The 18,814-nt window shown below is 45.1% G+C and overlaps 1 long non-coding RNA gene across 1 annotated transcript in view; it reads left to right on the top strand.

The window, feature by feature from the left end:
* LOC121456222 overlaps positions 1-15,683 on the top strand; it is a 30,214-nt gene extending 14,531 nt beyond the window's left edge. Inside the window, exons 2-3 of the long non-coding RNA XR_005975616.1 lie at positions 9,645-9,821; positions 15,663-15,683. This is a non-coding gene — a long non-coding RNA (uncharacterized LOC121456222). The remainder of the gene's footprint in view (positions 1-9,644; positions 9,822-15,662) is intronic.
* The last annotated feature ends 3,131 nt before the right edge of the window (positions 15,684-18,814 follow it).

The raw sequence follows: 18,814 nt of genomic DNA, 5'->3' as shown, positions 1-18,814 counted from the left end.
TCCCTCTGCTGGGAACTTCCTGTTTAGGAGGAGGGAAAAATCCTACACATTCCCAACTCTGACTCAGAACCCCGGGGTGTTGCCAATCTGAGTGCCCTACCTCCATCTCATAGTGTATGAAGATGCTTGCGATGAGGGGTTTTGTCAGCTGGACACAACTTAAAGTTATCTGGGAAGAGAGTCTCGGTGAGGAGTTGTCTGTATAGGGTTGGCCTGTGGTCATGTAAGATCCAGCCCACCATGGGTGGGTACCATTCCCTAAGATGGGAGTTTCTAACTGCATAAGAGTGTAGAAATTAGTCAGGCTGTGGTGGGGCACACCTTTAATCCCAGCACTCGGGAGGCAGAGGCAGGCGGATCTCTGTGAGTTTGAGGGCAGCCTGGTCTACAAGGGCTAGTTCCAGGATAGGCGCCAAAGTTATACAGAGAAACCGTGTCTCAAAAAAAAAAAAAAAAAACGAAACGGGTGTAGAAATCAAGCCAGTCATAAGAAAGCAAGCAAACAAGCATTCATAAATGAATTCCTTCTTCTTGATGTGGACATGATATGAGAGTCATCCCAAGCTCCTGTTGCTAGGGCTTCCATGCAATGATGTGCTGTAAACTGGAATTTCACTGAAACAAACCCTTTCTCCCCTAGGTTGCTTTTTGTCAGGGCATTTTCTCACAGCAACAGGAAGAAAGCTACAGCCCTTTCTAGTCAGCCTTTCACTGGGGCTCCTCCCACGTGACTCACCCTGGAGGCTCTGCTGCCTCACTTGACTCTCCTTGCATGAAGGAACCAGAGGAAGCGGGCTGTGACACTTTCTCAAGTGTTAGTCTCTTGCTTATGCCAAGCATGGAGGAACTGGAGGCCTGACCGCCATTTGTAGATCGTTGCTTTAATCAACCACGCCAGCCCCTGTGCTCTCCCGGCTCATCTGACCCGAATATTCCAGGTCCATGAACTGGGGCCCAAGTGTTCAAATATTTGAACCTACAGGGGTCATCCTGGTTCAACCCACCACATGGAGGCTAGGTGTGGGGCCAGATTCTCAGCTGACTTCCTGACCTAGCAGAGCAATCGCCCAAGACTTTTCTCCAGCCTCAGGCAGCGACTCAAGGTCTCAGTGAGTTCTCCACTTCAGATGATGACTGGATTGAAGTGAGCCCTTTAGACTGTTTTCTCACATGTATGTACATGGGCATACTTGTGCTTGTGTGGAGGCCCAGAGAATGACCTTCAAGAGTTGGTTCTTTCTATCCCATGGGTTCTAGGCTCAAACTCAGGTTGTCAGACTTGGTGGCAAGCACCTTTGCCTGCTGAGGGTAACAAGAACCTAGACATATCAGCAGCAGTGGAGCAGGAGCCAGAGACACAGCTCCACAGTGCCTCAGCAGCCTGGGGAGCCAGCCGGTCAGAGGCCTCCCCTCGGGGGAGCTGGGTTCTCACTACACAGCAGAAAAGGGTTTCAGGCCCAGCCAGGGTGAAGCAGAGCTGGAGTCTGTTAAAAAAATGGTTTGTTGGAGGAAGTGTTGTTGTTGTTGTGAGTATGTGTGTGTATTGTGGTGTGTGTATATGTGTATATGTATTTGTGTATATGTATGTGTGTGTATCTGCGCGTGTGTATTTGTATTTATGTGTGTGTATGTATTTGTGTGTGTGTGTATGTATTTGTGTGTGTGATGGTACACACGTGTACCACACAACATGCATGAAGCTCAGAGGACAACCGAGTGTTGCTTCTCACTTTCTGCCTCCTTTGAGGCAGGGTCTTTCTTGTTTGCAGCAGTGCTGTGCACTCCAGACTGGCTGACTGGAAAGCTTCCGGCGTTAGTTATCCTGTCTGCCTCCCACCTCAGTGTAGGAGCGCTAAGGGCGCACACTACAAGTGTGAGTATGGGCCCCTCAAAAGAGAACCCCCACTTAACAGTAGTCACACTTATGATTTTAGGGGCTTCTAAAGTTAGTACTCTTTAATGGGTTCTTTTCCCTTTTTTTCCTTTCCTTTCTTTTCTTTCTTCTTTCCTTCCCTTTTATCTTTCTTTTTTTCCCAACTTCTCTTCAGTTAGTCCCTTTTGTCTTTCTTTCTTTCATTTTTTTTGAGACAGAGTTTCTTGTAGCCCATGAGAATTCAAGCCAGCCTTGAACCTGAGGATGATCTTCAACCTCTGCCTCCCGAGTACTGGGATTACAGGCATACACATCCTTGCCCAGTTAGGTGGTCCTGGGACTGGAATCCAGAGCTCTATGCATTGCATGCCAGGCAAGCATTGTACCTACTAAACTATACCCCCGGCCCTGTTGAAAGGATTTCCTCTTTTTCTTTTCTCTTTATTTATTATTGTTTGTTTTCGAGAAAGGGTTTCTCTGTGTAGCCCTGTCTGTCCGGAAACTCTACTTGTATACCAGGCTGGTCTCAAATTCAGGGATCTGCCTGCCTTTGCCCCCTGAATGTTTGAATTAAAGGTGTGCACCCTCATGCCCTGCTAATCATTTATTTCATTTTTCTTTATTTAAGATAGATAGCTCAGGCTTGCCTGGAACCAGCTCTGTAGACCCGACTGCCCTCGAACTCACAGAAATCCTCCTGACTGCCTCCTGAGTGCTGGGATTAAAGGTGTGCACCACCACCACTGGATTTCTCTCTCTCTCTCTCTCTCTCTCTCTCTCTCTCTTTCTCGTAAATGAAATCCTAGGTTTTTCCAGAGTCATGCTGAAAAGAAGTGTACAGGCTGGTAAAATCAAACCATAGGACATAAGAACTGAGGGAATGCTTCCCATACTAGTTTCAAGGGATGAAGATGTATGTTTTGACTGTAAATGAATTCATAATTTCATTTATAAACATCTTGGGCTCGTAACCAGGAAAGGAGAGAGGTTAACACAAATACCATACTTTATGATAAAACATAAGCATGATTCATTGCTGTTTGAGATACTTATTTGAAATATCTCTACATAAAAAGAATGTTGTTTCTCTGGACGATCCTCATAGCAAATTTTCTCAGTGGTGATGAACTCTTGACTCTTAGAGGGCAGGAGCCACAGGTGAAGGGCTCCTTTTCCTCGCATGCTCCCTTTGTTTTCCGTCTGACTAGAAGCCTGTCTGCTTCCTCTGAGACTCCCCAGCCTTTGCCTTCTGGTGCTGGGTGTCACTCCTCACAGGGAGCTCTGACATGGGACAGGAGAGCTGAGGAATTCAGGAGTGGCTAGAGGCTGGAGGAGGCAGGACTCCTCAGATCAACACTGCCCCCACCTTGACTTTCCAGAGACACAGCCAGGGCTCCAGAGCCGTAGAGCACAGCTCCGTGGTATGGTGAGCCGCTGTGTTGTCGCCAAGAGCATAGGAAGCCAAGATGCTCTGAGTCAGAATGGGCTGGGTGAGAGGAGAGCATCATGAGGATGGAGTCAGAGCAGTGACACTCAGCTCAGCTTCCATCCCAGTAGAAGCTGGGCTGCCCTATGGGGAGCAGGCTGTAGCTTCCTGAGGTTGGAAGCTGTGCAGTCACTAGACTAGATGATGAGCGGTGTAGAGGTCACGTTAGGGGCTTTTGTCATCCAGATTGGCAGAAACATGGGATCTCTCTGGAGAGTTCATCCCAAGCACACAAAAGACAGAGGGGGTGGGGTGATGACAGAGACACACACACATTTGTGTGTGTGTGTGTGTGTGTGTGTGTATGACATGCTTGTGACTGGAGGTACCTGAGTGTCATAACGTGTATATGGAGATCAGAGGACAATTGTAGTGATATTTCATTTGTATTTTAATAAATGAAGCTTGCCTGAAGATCAGAGAGTGAAACAGCCCCACTGGTCAGTATTACACAGGCAGTGGTGACACACACCTTAAATCCTAGTACCCACACTAGTTTGCCATAGAAACCGGACATTAGTGGTACCCAACTTTAATCCCAGCACTAGAGAGAAATATAAAACGGGAGGAGACAGCTCTCAGACAGTCTCTTCCTGAGGATTCCTGGAGGCAGGATCACTATTTCAGACTGAGGTAGAGGTAAGAGTCAGTGGCTGGCTATTTTGCCTTTCTGACCTTCAGGTTGAACCCCCAATATCTGTCTCTCTGTTTTTATTAATCGCGCTACAGACAGTTTTCAGGAGTTGGTTCTCTCCTTCCTCTGTGGGTTCTGAGGATGAAACTCAGGTCATCAGGCTTGTGCTGCCATAGCTTGTATCTGCTAAGCCATCTTAGCAGGTCAAAGATTTCTTTAATGTGTGTGCATGTTGGTATGTATACATGTTTTGTGCACGCAAGTACTCATGAGCATACATGCGGAGGCTGGTGGTCAAATCCTGGTAGCTTTCTCAACGTCTCTCCCTTGTGTCTGGAGTAAGGTGTATAGTTACTTGTCTCGCTGATGCAATGGCATAGCTGATACAATCAACGTAATGAAGAGTTTGTTTTCGCTCACAGTTCCCGCAGATAGTGTCCGTCATGCCGGGGAAGGTTGGGTGGCAGGAGCAGCAGTCTGGTCACACGGCATCTGCAGTGAGGAAGCAGAGAGCCATGGGTGCTGGCGCTCAGTTCTCTCTCTTGCGTTTGGTCCAGCAGTTATGGTGGATTTCCCCATCTGTTGAAAAGTCAGTCTGGAATCCGAGCACGCCATCGATACGACAGCACACAGGCAAAGTAAAAGTAAGGCGGCGAGGCAGCATTTACTGGCGCTGAGCCATGCACCGCTTCGTTTGGGTAGCAAGCGCACTGAACAGGAAATGTGCTGGATTTCTGTCCTTGAGGGCACTGTGGTGCTAAGAAAACGAAGGAACTGGGGGAAAGGGTCCCTTGTCCTGGCCCATAGAGTTTTGAGCATGTCACAAGACTTCTGTGTAAACAAAGTTTTCCAAGGAGGAGGAGATTACGTGGCCACATTGCGAAGGTTCCATTCCCATGACTAGTCCTTTGATAGAAAAGACTTGATCCTTCCAACTCTTTCCCCCACTACCTCAATGTACCCAGCCTAGAAAATCCCTTGGAGTGGCTCAGAGACCATCACCAAAGTTACTCAACATCCTGTCAAGCTGACAGTATTAGCTAGTACCACAATCTGATTTCAACAGTTCATTTAGACTAGCTAGCCCACAGCTCCTGAGGATCCGCTTGGGCACTGGAATTGTGGGTGTGTGCCCCTGTGCCCAGCTGTTTTTATGTGAGTTCTGAACTCAGTTTCTCATGTTTGTATCGCAAGCCATTTACTGATTGAACCATCTCCCCCACGCCCAGAGAGCTCTTAAGACTAAATTATGTGCCAGGTTTGAAGTGAAACGCTGTGTTTCTAACAGTAAAGAAGCAAACTAACGAAAGACTAAAACCGGAGTCTTTCAAGGTCCATGTTGGGCAGGGCGCTATGAGGACCTCTGCAGATCCGCTTCCCCCCCCAAACTGGGGGAAACCAACGCGAACAAGTACACATTTAAAGTCCTGGAGAATTATCGTCGTCATGAACAGAAAATGAAGACTCACCTACAAGTGCTTCTCAACTTATGATGGTGTCCCAACCAGATAAACGCATGGTAAGTTTAACATGGGAGAAAAGCATTAAATCTACCTAAATTTCCTTAAACGTGCTCAGACACTTATGTTCGCAGACCGTTGGACAGAATCATCTAACCCCTACTAGTTTGTAATGAAGCGTTGGCTGTTTGCAAATTCTGATGAAACAGAATGTGTGTGGGCGGGCTCACCTTGACTGGGAGCTGACTGTGAGCAGCTCCCAGCAGCTCTCAGAGAACTTTGGGCAGTAGGTCTCTAACCCAGGAAGAATCCAAAGCCCACACTCCAAGTGTGACTTCTACCAGGCAAATGTCTGTCTCACATACTGTAAAGTTGAAAAACCCATGAAAACCATTCTAAGTCCAAGACTGCCTGCATCCAAGGGGCTGGGGATGTGAAGGGAGGTGAGGTGGGGGAGGGGAAGGAGAAGGAAGGACCAAGTGAGACCCCACACATTCTTCCTCCAGAGGGGCAGAGTTGACTCATCTGTAGAGTAGTTTATGACTCAGAGAATTCTAGAAATGGCAATTACTGGGGGTTTAACAGCTGTGTGAGGGCTGTTAAATCAGGGAAAGAGACGGGGTAACCCTGACAAAATCACCTTTATCCTGGGCCACTGTGGGTCTACCTGAAGTTGTGCCTGCTGAGGAACAAATAATCCACTCACTAAATAAGCAAACGAGAAAATAGTATAACAAGCCCTGGAGAAAGTGACGAGTACCTAGAATTATTACTCCTAACAACAACAAAAAAAAAAGTTACGAAACACACAAAAGCAAGAGGAAAAGCATGACCCAAACGCAGACAGAAAAAACTGTCCATGACATCGATCAAAGGCTGGGTTTTTCAGGGACAGGGACAGCCACAATCCAGCGCACGTTGCCAGAGGGCTCTTTAGCAAAGCATAGATAAGTTAAGGAATACGTGAAGATGGCATCATGCCACATAGAGGGTATCAGTGAAAGGGAAGAACTTGTGTGGAAGAGACAAAGGGAAGTGAGGAGATGAAAAGTACAGGAAGGAAAACGCAGCTTGAATGCCTGGAAAGTAGATCTGGTCGAGCAGAAGGGAGAACGTGTGGAGTAAGCATAGGCTGGTGAGCTGGGAGCAGTGGTGTGTGCCGAGTCCTGTGGACAGCTTCAGAGAGAGAGAGAGAGAGAGAGAGACCTGTGGACAGCTTTACACACACACACAGAGGGACACAGAGAGAGAGAGTCCTATGGATGACAGAAGTCAGAGAGAGGGAAAGTCCTGTGGACAGTTTCACAGAGAGAGAGAGACAGAGAGACACACACACACACACACACACACACAGAGAGTCCTATGGACAGCTTTACAGAGAGAGAGAGAGAGAGTCCTATGGACAGCAGTCAGAGAGAGAGAGAGAGAGAGAGAGAGAGAGAGAGAGAGAGAGAGAACTGTGAGCCGGGCGGGGTGGCGCACACCTTTAATCCCAGCACTCAGGAGGAAGAGACAAGCAGACCTCTGTGAGTTCAAGGTCAGCTTGGTCAACAAGAGCTAGTTCCAGGGCAGGCTCTAAAGCTACAGAGAAACTCTGTATTGAAAAAAAAAAAAGAACAAAGAATGAATGAAAAAATGCCAACAGCTTCACACAAATATGGGACGTTCTTGAAGACATCCATCAGATGAAAGGAAGGAGAAAGGAGAAGAGGAAATAGTCAAGAAATTTGGCAAAAAAAACTTCCCAAATATATCAGAGAAACGGCAACTTCTATATCTGGGAATCACAACAAAGCCCAAGAACAACACGAACTACAAAGAGAAATGACATTGAAAATGCTGACAGTCAGAGGAGATGAGAAACTCCTCCAAACAGTTTACAAGGGAGCCTGGTAAGACTCATATCTGAGACTCTTTAATCCCAGCACTTGGGAGTAAGCCTTTAATCCCAGCACTTGGGAGGCAGAGATGGGATGATTTCTGTGAGTTTGAGGACAGCCAGGGCTGTTACACAGAGAGACCCTGTCTTGAGAAAACAAAAACAACAAAAAAGAGACTCACACCTGGCTCATCAGCACAAATCATAAAAGACAGGAAGACCGCGTGTTTTGCTCAGGGGGGTGGAGGACAGCTGAGAACCCTACATCTAACACAGCACAGCTGTCTCTCAGAAAAGAAGATGAAACAAAGACTTTTCCAGATGAACAACGACAGAAACTGAGAACTTGTTGCTAGCACATTTGCTCTGTGGGGAATAGCGGAGAAGCGCTTCAGGATAGAGCCAGTGACCCCAGCCAGCAACTTTAATTCACATAGACAGACGGTGATAGAAGTAGAGAAAGATAAAACTAAAAGGCACTAGTAAGGGTGATCATAAAAGATGGTTGATATGGTCTGAATGAGAATGGCCCTCATGGCTCATATATTTGAATGCTTGGTCCCCAGTTGGTGGAATTGTCTGAGAAGGATCAAGGTGTGGCCCTGTTGGAGGAGGTGTGTCAATAAGGGTGGGCTTTAGTCAGGCCATGGCGATGCACACTTTTAATCCCAGCACTCGGAGGCAGAGACAAGTGAATCCCTTGAGTTCGAGGCCAGTCTGATCAACAAGAGATAGTTCCAGGACAGACGTTAAAGCTACATAGAGAAACCCTATCTTGAAAAAACAAAACAAACATAAGGGTGGGCTTTGAGGTTTCAAAAGACTTCAGCCATTTCAGGTCGGTCTCTCGCTCTCTGCCTCTGACTTGTGGATCAAAATGTGAGCGCTCAGCTCTTCCTGCTGCCATGCCTCTGCTCGGCCATCATGGACTCTAGCCCACTAAAACCATAAGGTCAAATTAAATGCTTTCTTTTATACATTTGGTGATGGTGTTTTATCATAGCAATAGAACAGTAACTAAGACGGAGGTATTTATTTTCTTCTGTCCTCTTTTAACTGATGTACACAGTGAGTAAAACAATTGTCACGTCACATGTATTCACACACACAAGGTAGGGCCTTAAACATATGGAAGCCTAATCTATTTGTCAATAATAGCACAAAGTGGGTAGGTGGGAGGAGATCCACACAGAACGAAGGCAATGAAAATCAATGGTAAGGTGATGTGGGATGTCCTGTATATGTGTTACTTTTATTTGTTGATGAATAAAGCTGTTTGGGCCAATGGCTTAGCAGAGCAAAAGCCAGGTGGGAAATCAGAACAGAGATAGAAAGTAGTCAGAGTCAAAAAGACACCATGTAGCTCCTGAAGGAAGAGGACGCCATAACCTTACTGGTAAGCCACAGCCTCATGGTGATACAGATTAATAGGAATGGATTAATTTAAGATGTGAGAGTTAGCTAGGAATATGCCTAAGCTACTGGCTATACAGTGTTGTAATTAATATAGTTTCTGTGTGATTATTCGGGTCTGGGCAGCTGGGAAACAAAAGAGCAGTATCTGTCTATAAAATGGCACCCACTGTCTGGGGCATGGATCTACATAAGACTTAAAAAAGCTTAAGAAGAAAAAAAGGGGGGCTTCTAGACTCACAAAAAAATGGGAGCCAAGCCCAGTATCTTGGTAGCTGCATCTTTTTTTTCAAATAGACTCTGTTTGCTGGCAGTGAGCAAAAGGCATCCTGACTCAGGATATGATCTAGAAATGAATACTTTGCCTTGGTATGGATCTTGGTCTATTGATATAAATTTAAGGTCAGTTTTGTTATACTGTGTATATTTATTTCTGCTCTTATTTAAGGTATTTAAATTTCTGCTCTTATTTAAGCTCAATTTAAAATGTAATGTATAATTTAAGAAATACAGATTAATAGAGAGTCATCTATAATAATCAAACTTTTAGACATGTTAGTTAAGTTTTCTAGATATGCAGAGATATATTTCAGTTAGATAGATAACCTTCAACACTTCAGAGACCTACAGAATATGGCATTTAAAAGGTTTTAAGGAGTTAAACTTTTGGGGCTGGAGAGATGGCTCAGAGGTTGAGAGCATTGCCTGCTCTTCCAAAGGTCCTGAGTTCAGTTCCCAGCAACCACATGGTGGCTCACAATCACCTGTAGTGGGGTCTGGTGCCCTCCTCTGGCCTGTAGGCATACACACAGACAGAATATTGTAAGTAAATAAATAAATATTTGAAAAAAAAAGAAGTTAGACTTTTCTCAACAGTGAGACATATCTGCTTTTGGCAGCACCAATTATTTCAGAGAAATTGATGGTCACTGAAGAAGCTTGTTAAAGAATTTGCCTTCAATGTGACAAGGGTAACCATTGGACATGACGCTGCTCTTGCTGAACTGCTTGATGGTATGCTGCATGAGCTGGATATGCAGGATCCACAGAAAAATGACTGCTGAGCTTGCCTAAAGGTGAGATCCTTTGGGGTTTCTACTTCATGAAAGAGCCTGCCAGACATTCTGCAGGACACAGAAGAAAGTGTTTGACAAACTGCCAATATAGGTGAAACAGTCTTTCAAATTTCCTGCTTCATGGAAAAGTCTACCAGATACTATGGGCCTGTAGTTTGAAGATGCCCCAATGTGACAGAAGAACCCTGGGTGACTGTCCAGGCAGTGAGATGTCTCTGTCAGTTCTAGAGTCCTGGAAGTTGCTTACAATGCACTCCCTGCTTACTTAAGTAATATTATATACTTCTGTGGTCCTTGAAGAGTTGAAGACAGATAGTTGCAGTTTTCTTTAGTTATGATAAAGGATAAATTAGATATAAAACTTTAGACTCACACAAATAGGATAGATGATAGAGTATATCCTTAATTTGCCAAATGTAAATGGACTAAATATTGTAACTATAATTCTTGCTTGATAACTGTTTTGTATATGTACTTTTACTATGTTAAAGTTAAAACTTTCTTTTTTATTTAGAAAAGAGGAGATGATGTGGGATGTCCTTCTGTATATGAGTTGCTTTTACTTGTTGATGAATAAAGCTGTTTGGGCCAATGGTTTAGCAGAGTAAAGCCAGTGGAAAATCAGAACAGAGATAGATAGATAGATAGATAGATAGATAGATAGATAGATAGATAGATAGTAGGTGGAGTCAAAGAGACACCATGTAGCCACTGAAAGAGGAGGAAGCCATAATCATACTGGTAAACCATAGCCTCATGGTGATACACAGATTAATAGAAATGGGTTAATTTAAGATGTAAGAGCTAGCTAGGAATGTACCTAAGCTACTAGTGTTGTAACTAATATAGTTTCTGTGTGATTATTCGGGTCTGGGCAGCTGGGAAACGAAAGAGCAGTCTCTGATTACAGTAAGGTGACAACATTGTACTGCTGAGGTTGTGATGTTAGTAAAAACAACAATACACACAAAAAGGAAAGGGAAGTACTATTAAGGATTAATATTTTTAGGCATCACTGGTTGCAAAGAAACAAATCAGAAGCCCATTTAGGTAAGTTAGGATTTAGAAGCAAGTCAAGCATGGTGGCGAATGCCTTTAATCCCAGCACACAGGAGGCAGGGGAGGAGAATCTCTGTGAGTTTGAGGCCAGCCTGGTCTACATAGTGAGTTCAGGACAGTCAGAGCTACATAGAGAGACTGTATCTCATATATAAATATGTATATGTAGAAGCAGAGGCCAGTGAGACAGCTTAGCAGATTTAGCTTGAGGTGCCATGCTGCCAAACCTGTTTGATCCCTGAGACTCACATGGTGAAAAAAGAGAATCAACTTGGTTTTTGATTTCCATATGCACACACACGTGTGTGTGTATGCATGTGTGTATGGATTGAAATTTTATATTGTTTACATTAGTCAAAAAGAAGTCCTAAAGATTAGTAGAGAGACAACACATGGGCATCTTGAAGACTAGGTAAAGTTATAGACACTGAGCAGCTACATCAATGATATCATTAAGTGTTTCTTGTTGTTTGGTTTGGGTCTCATACTGTAGTGCAGGCTTCTGGTACTCATGATCCTCCTGCCTCAGTCTTCAGAGGGCTGTATAGCACCACACCTAGTCACATAACATTAAATATTAATGGACTAAGTATTGCGTTCAACCCAAAAGATACAAACAAAATCTAGCAACTCATAAAAAGATTTTGACAGTATCAACAAGTAGGATTTCTCCCAGGAATGAAAGGTTGGTTCATCATATGAAAATTAATTAATTCAACACATTGTATCAGTACAATAAAAAAAGGAAGGCTGGTTGAGTCACAGAGACACTGTAAACTATGGCAGCCTGTGTTCTGTGAGAGAGGGTTTTAAAAAGACATAAAGTGCTGGTAGAATAGTTGAACAGGTGAGGGCATCTGCCGCAAAGCCTGGTGGTCAGAGCACCCCCTGGGATCTATAGAGAAAGAACCAACACCTGGAAGTTGTCTTCTGACCTCCACAAGCACATTGTGGCAGGTATGAGTGTGTACGTGTCTGTGTGTATACACATAAAAATAAATAAATAAATGTGATAACTAAATAGATACACGTTTTTATAAAGCAAAACAATCATTTCTCTAATCCCAAGAGAAAAGTCATTTAGCAAAATACAAAATACAACCTTTTTTCATGATTAAAAACATTCAAAGAACTAGAAATAGAAGTGAATTCCCTCAACACAATAATAGAATCTACAGAAAGCCCACAGCTTGCATCATGTGCCGTAAAGATGGGTTATTTTCCTCCAAGTCCGGGAACAAAGCCTCTTTTTACCACTTCAACTCAGCATTGTGCTGGAGGGGCTAGCCATGGTAATTAAATATGAGAAATAAATAATTTCATGCATTAATATTTAAAAAGAAGTAAAATTATGTCTAGTTATGAATGCTATTACCTTGTGTCTAGAAAATCACGAGGAATTATACACAGATATGGGGACTAATGGGTGCACTCAGCAAGGTCACAAGTTGCAAGACCGACACATACAAAAATCACTTTTATTTTTGTACACCTGCAGTGAGTAACCTGAACAGGAAGTCAAGAGCTAGACAATTTTGTTTGGGTTTTTTTTTTTTTTTTGCCTGAGACAGGGCTTCTCTGTATAACAGCTCTAGCTGAACTGGAGCTCGCTTTGTAGGTCAGGCTGGCCTTGAACTCACAGAGATACATCTGCCTCTGCCTCCAGGGTGCCAGGATTAAAGGTCTGTGCCTGACTGAGAGCATTCTAATTGTAATGGTAAGAATATAAGATTAATGAATACATCTAGCAAATACAACATAAAATTACACTTCAAAACCTACAAAAAGTGCTGAAATTCAAGAAGGTTGAATAACTGGGCAAACATCCCAGCTCACAGGCAAGAAGACTTAATGAGAGGTGACTACATCGCAGGAAGACATGTTCCCCAGGTTCTTCTTCATCTTTGGGGAAGCTGGCAAGATGATTTTAAAACCTGATGGAATTAGAGGCTAGAGAGAGTCAGTCAGCAATGTGTTTGCAGAATAAGCAGAAGGATCCATGTAAAAAGTCGGGTACGGGTAGGGTGTGTTTGCATTCCCAGTGCTGGGGGGATGGAGACAGGAAGATGTTGATGGTGGCACAGAGGGCCCAGAAGAGCCACCACAATATGCAAATGAAGTGCAATTTAAGAAGATATGATTCTCCTGATTTTTAAAAGCAACTACAAAACTACAGTAATCAAAACAGCATGGTACTGGCACAAGAGCACACACTGATCAGCAAGGACAAAGTGGGAGCTGCTCTGACTAGACCTGAAGCATCCCCTAAGGTCTCATGTGTTGAAGACTTTGTTGTAGCCCATGGTGCTGTATAGGTGAAAGGAAATTATGTTAAGGGAGGCACCTGCCATGCTTAAAACCTTTGGGGGTCAGGGGATCAAAAAGATGGCCCAGTGGTTAAGAGCAGAGAACCTCAGTTCTGTTCCTAGCACCTATAACTCCAGCTCCAGATCCGACTCCTTCTTCTTAACTCCAAGGGCACCTACGCCCACATGTACACACACACACACACACACACACACACACACACTTAGAGAATATATAAATAATTAAAACAAAACAAAACACAATCATTTTCCTGGGCCAGGGAGTTGGCTCAGTGGTAAAAGTACTTGCTTCCCAAGCCCAAAGACCTGAGTTCAGATCCCAGCACTTTGTTTGAAAGTTGGGCATGCTGTCATCTTGTGTCTGTAAATCAGGAACTCCTATGGAGATGAGAAACAGATAATTGGCCCAGGAAGTTCATGGGTCAGCTAGTCTGGAATACACAGTGGATCCAGATGCAAACATCAAGAAAGATCCTGCTTCAGATCAGGTGGAGAGCACCCAAGACTGTCCCCTGACCTTCACGCGTGTCCTGTGACACATCTGTGCCCTCACACACAAATGCACACACACACACACACACACACACACACACACACACACACACATGCAAAACAACAACAAACCCTTTCTCAAACTCCAGCTCTGTTTCCCACGTCTGGTCCTGGTTCTGCTATGCAGTCAGAACCCAGCTCTCCCTGCGGGGAGGCCTCGGACCAGATCCCTCAGGTCACTAGGGTAGCCCTGTGGAGGTGTGTCTCTGGCTCCAGCTGCAGCTGACATGTCTGGGTTCTTGTCTCAGGCAAAAAAAAAAAAAAAAATTCAGAGACAAGCAAAGTAAGGAACCCAAAGGAAGTTTATTACCAAGATGAGGTCTGTACCCAGTGGGGCAGCAGTCTTTCCAGGATCAGGAGGCCTCTTGGGATCCTAGACAGCTCATATTATAGCTAAGCTTTAATGGAAGGGAGATTATTCATGATTTCAGATGGGGGAACTCCAAGAATCGGTTGGACTTTCCCCAATGGGGCTTGCTCCCCATTTCTATTCTTACATGGGGTTTTCTAGGTGCTTCATGGGTAAAATGTGTGTTAGGACCAGGGTTTTATTTTTTTTTTCTTCTCTGTGTTCTTTTAGTGACAGGGTTTCAAATAGCCTAGGCTGACCTTGAACTCCTCCTCCTCCTCCTCCTCCTCCTCCTCCTCCTCCTCCTCCTCCTCCGGCAACTGCCACCTCCTACTGTTGGAACTACAGGCGTGGATCACGATGTCTGGTTGCTTTTTGCTGACCACTCTGTAGCCCAGACAGCCCTTGAACTCACTGTGATGATGCTCTTGCTTCAGCCTCCTGAGTGCTTAGCACAGGGTGTGGTGGGGTGGGCAGGTGATTTTGCAAGGCTAAAGTCACTAAAGTGAGGCAAAGGACAGCCAGCAGCCAGAGGCCATGTGGGCCTGAGCCAGCTCTGTGGTTACATCACCTTCCAGCTGCCTCTGCATCTGTGTGCTTGTCTAGACGACGTCATGTGTCACGGGCGCTTTCTTTCACGGCTTCCGGTAAGAAAGCTGGCAGTTCTGGTTCCATTTTTTAGCTCTCGGTGGTGGTTGTGGGGAGCAGGGTGGGACAGGGGAAGGTGTTACAAGAAGCGGGGGGGGGGGGGGGGGGACGGGGGAGAACTTGCCTCTTAGTTGGCTGGCAAGCCCAGAGCAGTCTTAGGGCTTTCTTGTGCAGGTGTTTGGGGGCCTCCTCACAGTCACATGTTCTTTTGTTATATTCCAGGAAGGAGGTTTTGAGTTGTGACATCACAGCGTCACTGACTAGACTAGCTGGCTTTTGCACGTATCCGTTCTCAATAAAGTGGTGCCAACCAGCCCTGGAGTAGATTCTGGGGCATTTTCTGAAGGATAGGTTAAGAATTTTTGTCTCTAAGGAACCGATGCTCAGGCCCTGGTCATCACATCCGTGGGAGGCCAGCTTCAACCCACTATACCACGGGGAGGCATAACCAGAATTTTCAGGGCAAAACCGGAAGTCCAGGCAGCCTCAACAAGTCAGGCTTGGCCACCTTGTCCTAATACAACAACAGGGGAGAGCAGTGAAATCAGAGACTTTCCCCTATAACCACATTTGAAAGAGGAAATAAAGAGTCCAATGACCTTGTCTGTCTCCAGGAGGCTGACTTGAGGTGTGCAGGGGGCTAAACAGGAAGCAAGGAGACAGGAAGCAAGACCCATGTTTAACTGTGCAGTCCTAGTCAAGCTGTGCCTTGGTTGATCAACAGCTCAAGTCTGGTTCTGCAAAGTAGTTCAAGAAATTTTTATTGCTCAATTGGATGGTCACCCATAGTGGTGACTGCCCTCCGCTGGGGTGTATTGGGGGTGTCTGTCCTGAGGACTCCTGGTTGCTGGGGGTAGTCTCAGTCCGTTGTCATAACCAGTTCATTAACCAGTTCTGTTTTTGCAGGAATCCAAGATGACCGTGCGAGCGAGTGACTTGGGAGGGAAAGGAAGACAGAGGTAGGAAATAAAGAGCTGATGAATGAGTCTCGCTCGGCCTGTAGCTGCCACCTTCTCTCGCCACTTCCTGACCTCTGCCTCATTCTAGGCCTTATCGATCATAGGGTTGGTCCTACAGCATCTCAGAGAGTTGAGTTGTGTTCACCCTTCTGTGAAGAGCTGATACTCAGCCAGGGGCAGTCAGCAGCCTGGGGCTCCCGACCTTCCACACCTGACTTCTGAGGGAGAAGCATTTCCCATATCAGATTGGGGTGGGCATGTGCCAACCCTAAGCCACATCACTCTGAGGTTCGAAAGTCTTGCCCGAGACTGAAGCAAAAAGAAAAGAAGCAGCTTAACTCCTGTCACCTTGAGTCTATGGCAGGGAGGGCAAGGGCAGAGAGCAGAGGCAGGGACCTTGAGGAGGCCTGGATGGGTCGCTTGAGAGCAGGCCGCCACTCCATGCTGTTCCCCTCAACAGCATTATTTGTTTGTTTCAATATGTCCTTTTTTGTGTGCTTGTGATAAGTGTAAATTGGCACACATCTTCCCACATTTTCATAGACCTTCAGAATATAAGCTATAAGAACGCCAGGCTGCTCACACTCCCTCCACCTGCTCACCAGTTCATACTGGCTGCACTGTGGCCTTCCAGCTATCCCCTGCAGCTATGTTGTCAGACAAAGACATGAATACAGAAGTCACGTGCAAAATAGCTCTGTTCCGCCAATGGTGGCAAAACGAGACAGCCACTTCAGAAGAACAAAATCAGATCCGTATATTCCACCCCACACAAGATCAATTTAAACTGCACCAAAGGCCTTGATTTAAAACCTGAAGCACTGAAACTTCTAGAAGGTCTATATGTAAGCAAGAACTGATAAGTAGCAGGGTGGTAGTGGCATACACCTTTGCTCCAGCACTTGGGAGGCAGAGGCAGAAGCAGGAAAATCACTGTGTTCAAGGCCAGCCTGGTCTATAGAGTGAGTTCTAGGACAGCCAGGGCTACACAGAGAAACCCTGTCTTGAAAAACAAAACAAAGAAAAAAGAAAAGAAAGAAGCAATGAGTGCTGAACAGGGTGACTCCTGCTGCCAGAGTGCAGTGGTCCTGGTGGGTAACTGCCTTCCTCTAGAAGGAGGTTTGTCCTGCTGGCTTCTGGTTGCCGGAGGGGGCATTGTTCCCATCCTTTGCCATAAAGATGTTTATTAGCCTGTCCTATCACACAAAGAACTGCAAAAATTAAACACCATAAAACCCCAAACTAACAATGAACAAATGTGCTAATGCAGTGTGGACCTCCTCAAAAGAAGATACACAAATAGCTAATAAGCATTTTCTAAAAATTAGAAGCAAGCGCATCTCTAAGTTTGAAGCTAGCCTGGTCTACAGAGTGAGTTCCAGAGAGTCAGGGATACACAGAGAAACCCTATCTTGAAAAAGAAAAAAAAAACAATAAACAAAAGATTTTAGCAGGGCATAGTGGCACACACCTTTAATCTCAGGACTCAGGAGGCAGAGAGGGGTGGATCTCTGTGAGTTCGAGGCCCAGTCAATATCGTGAGTTCCAGGACAGCCAGAGCTACACAATAAGACCCTCAAAACAAAAACAAAAAACAAACAAGCAAAAAACAACAAAAACAAAAGTTATTTAACACCTCTAGACATCAGGGAAAACGAATACTAAAACTTCTTTGCTAACTACCTCGCCCTAACGGTCACCATCAAGGAACCTGACAACTAATGTTGGCACAGACATGGGGAAGAGGATCCCTATTCTCTGCTCATGGGAGTATGAACTGGTGTGGCCACCAGGGAAACAGTATAGAGTTTCATAGGTAAGTTTAGGACTACCATATGACCCAACTCTTAACACTCCAGGGAATGTACCCAGAGGATTGTAGCATACCAGAGACACTTGCACATCTGTGATCATTGTTGCTTCAACACAGTAGCTAGGAAGCGTTATCAGCCTAGGTGTCCATCTACTGACACCTACGTCAGCCTAGGTGTCCATCTACTGATACCTACGTCAGCCTAGGTGTCCATCTACCAACGCCTAAGTCAGCCTAGGTGTCCATCTACTGACTCCTACGTCAGCCTAGGTGTCCATCTACTGACTCCTACGTCAGCCTAGGTATCCATCTACTGACGCCTAAGTCAGCCTAGGTGTTGGTCTACTGATGCCTACCTCAGCCTAGATGTCCATCTACTGACGCCTAAGTCACCTAGGTGTCCATCTACTGACGCCTACGTCAGCCTAGGTGTCCGTCTACTGACACCTAAGTCATGACACGGCAGTGCATACACAGGGAAGACCCATTTAGCTGCAGAGAAAACTGAAAACTTCAGGAAAATGGGTGGAGCTGGATAGCAGTACATTACACAAGATGGCCCAAGCTCGGGAAGAAAAAGCTTCGTGGTCTTTTCATATGTGGGTCCTAGTTTGTAACGTATACGCATGCTCAAATAAGGGGAAATGTGGGTAAAACACTAGAAAGGAGACAGAGAGAGAGTGAAAAGAGGTTCTGAGGAAGACGGGGGTGGGTGAGTGCACAGGACGCATGTGACATGAAAGCAGAAAGCGGGGTTGGGGAGACTGGAGGAGAGTGGGAGGGTGGAACCCAAGGAGGGGGGAGAATTATCAAAAATGTATTTTATTCAACAAGGCTGCTATGATACATAGCTGTTTGTATTCTCATTGAAAAAACTAAATTTTAGAAGTATTGTTTTTCTTAATAATTTATTTACTTTTATTTTATGTGCATTGGTGTTTTGCTTATATGTATTTCTGGCCAAGGATGTTGGATTCACTAGAACTGGAGTTATGGACAGCTGTGAGCTACCATATAGGTGCTGGGAATTGAATCCAGGTCCTCTGGAAGAGCACCCAGTGCCCTTAACCATTGAGCCATCTCTCCAGCTCCCTAGAAGTGTTTTTTAAAAATATAAGACCATGACTGGGCATAATGGAGCACAGCTTTAATCCCAGCACTCTAGAGGCAGAGGCAGGTAGACCTTTGAGTTGTAGGTCATCCTGATTTGCATGGAGGGGTCCAAGACAGCTAGTACTACTTACCGAAACCCTGGATTTTTTTTTAAATCTGCTTTCCTCTTTCAA

Source organism: Microtus oregoni, unplaced genomic scaffold (assembly GCF_018167655.1).
Source record: "Microtus oregoni isolate MIOR12 unplaced genomic scaffold, Mior012 000015F_ref0000493, whole genome shotgun sequence".
In the NCBI taxonomy this organism is placed as follows: Eukaryota; Metazoa; Chordata; class Mammalia; order Rodentia; family Cricetidae; genus Microtus; species Microtus oregoni.
This window is presented reverse-complemented; position numbering and strand designations above follow the sequence as displayed.